The sequence below is a fragment of the Myotis nattereri genome (assembly GCF_964212035.1).
Source record: "Myotis nattereri genome assembly, chromosome: 13".
In the NCBI taxonomy this organism is placed as follows: domain Eukaryota; kingdom Metazoa; phylum Chordata; class Mammalia; order Chiroptera; family Vespertilionidae; genus Myotis; species Myotis nattereri.
In genome coordinates, this window is record NC_138088.1 from 19,878,663 (window position 1) to 19,881,084 (window position 2,422).

Consider the following 2,422-nt stretch of genomic DNA (forward strand, 5'->3'; position numbering starts at 1 on the left):
GAAGGCGGGAGCCAGAGGGAGTTCGGGGAAGGGACCCTTCCGGAAGTGACGTTGACGTGGGCGGGACCTCGGCGACAAGGGGGCGGGGGCGGGGACACTTGGCCGCCGCCCCGGGCCGGAGGTGAGCGGGATGGGACCTGCGCGAAGTGTTTGTGAGTCCCGCGAAGGTAGGCACGGAAAACTTCACTGGTTTCTTTGTTTGTGTTAATTGTCGGTTAGCACTACTTTACTTGAGCTGACTTCTGATTCCTAACCATCTAAACAAAAGTGTAGTTTGACTTTTTTAATTGCTCAATAATAAATGTAGGCAGGCAATGTATGCATGATATATTAAAGCACAAATCAGAGCAGAAAGGTTTATGGTCTCCCAGTTTCCAAATTCCCCTTTCCAGGGGGAACCACTGGTACCAGTTTATTGTGTGTCCTTCTAGACTACAGACAGTCTCTGTATACACACATAATGCAACAAATAAACATGAAAAAAGAGATTAATAACCACCCATGTTACAAGGATGACTATTGAGTTAGAGGTTAAGAAATGGAAGCACAGAGGCCCGGCCGTGTAGCCCCGTTGGTTAGAGCATTTTCCCCATACCCTAAGGTTGTGGGTTTGATCCCCCATCCAGGCCCATTCAAGAACCAACCAATGAATGCATACATAAGTGGAACAACAAATCGATGTTTCTCTCTCTCCATCTCTCTCTATAAAATCGATTAAAAAAACAGGTCGGCTTAGTGGTTGAGCATCAACCTAAGAACCAGGAGCTCACAGATTGGATTCCTGGTTAGGGCATATGCCCAGGTTGTGGGCTCGATCCCTAGTGTGGGGCATGCAGGACATAGCCAATCTATAATTGTCTCTCATCATTGATGTTCTATCTCTCTCTTCCTCTTACCTCCTCTCTGAAATCAATATATATATATATATATATATATATATATATAGAGAGAGAGAGAGAGAGAGAGAGAGAGAGAGAGAGAGAGGGAGAGAGAAAGAGAGAGAGAAAGAGAGAGAGAGAGAGATACAAAACACTGAAGCACAAGGTGCCTGAAAAATCTAGATCTGGAACCCTATTCTTTCCTCCAAACAAAAATACCGTTTGATCTCAAAATTTGCATTCTTAAATATTATTAAGGATCCCAAAGACCTTTTGTTTGTGTAGATTATATCTATTGATAATTCCTGTATTAAAATTAAAACTGAGAATTTAAAAGTGTTCTTTAGTTCATAAAATGTCATTACATGTTAATGTATTTTTATTTTTAAATTTATATTTCCCCCCAAAATTAGTGGGAAAAAAGTGGCATTGTTTTACATTTTTGCAAACATTTTAATGTCTGCTTAGTAGACGACAGCTGGAGTTTCACATCTGTCTCTGCACTCAATTTGTTGTGATGTTTTGATTCAAGTAAATGAAGAATACCCAGATTCATACAGGTATGCAATTGAAAAAAGGTACCCTCACAGGTTCCTAGACCAGGTCTCAGCCTGCCCCCCCCCCCCCGAACACACTTTGAAAACCGCTGCTCTAGGCAGCATTGCCTCTGCCCCCAATGTGCCCAAGATGGAATTAAAATGATAATCTTGGGTACCGTCAACATAGCTATTTTCCCATTTTGTGAATGAGGAAAGTGAGGCTGAAATATAAGTGTTTAGCCCAAGTAAAACTGCTACTACTTCACTACTGAGAGAGCCAAACCAGCCATGTGATTGGACTATTGGAACTTTGAGTCCCACACCCCCGATCACAGGAGGACAAGGGGCTGGCGATTGAGATCCGTCACCAATGGCCAATGATTTAATCAATCTTGCCTTTGTCATGAAGCCTGCACTAAAACCAAAAAGGACTGCGGCAGGAGGAGTTTGGAGAGCTTCCTGATTGAGGAACACTTGGAGATTTGGAGAGAGTGCCACACAGAGAGCGTGTGAAAGCTCTGCACCCTTACCCAGTATCTTCCCCCAAGCATCTCTCCCATCTGGCCATTCCTGAGTTGTATCTTTTTGTAATAAACCGGTAATCTAGTAAATAGAATGTTTTCTAAGTTCTGTGAGTTTCTCTAGCAAATTAATCAAACCCAAGGAGGGAGTAGTTGGAATCTTCCATCTATAGCACAGGTGACAACTTGGACTTGCGATTCGCATCCGAAGTGGGGTGGGCTGGGGTGGGGGGTGGGGGGGCTGTCTTGTAGGACTGAGTCTATAACCTTTGGGATCTGACACTATCTCCAAGCAGTCAGTGTCAGAATTGAGTTGAATTGTAGGACACCCAGCTGGTGTTGGAGACTTGCTTAGTGGTGAGGAAAAAACCCACACGTTGAAATTGGGAGAAGAATCTTATCTCTGAATGTCTTTGGGGACTGGGAAGCTGCCGATGTAATTGTAACAGACACAGTACCCCTAGATCCATAACTGATGTGCTGC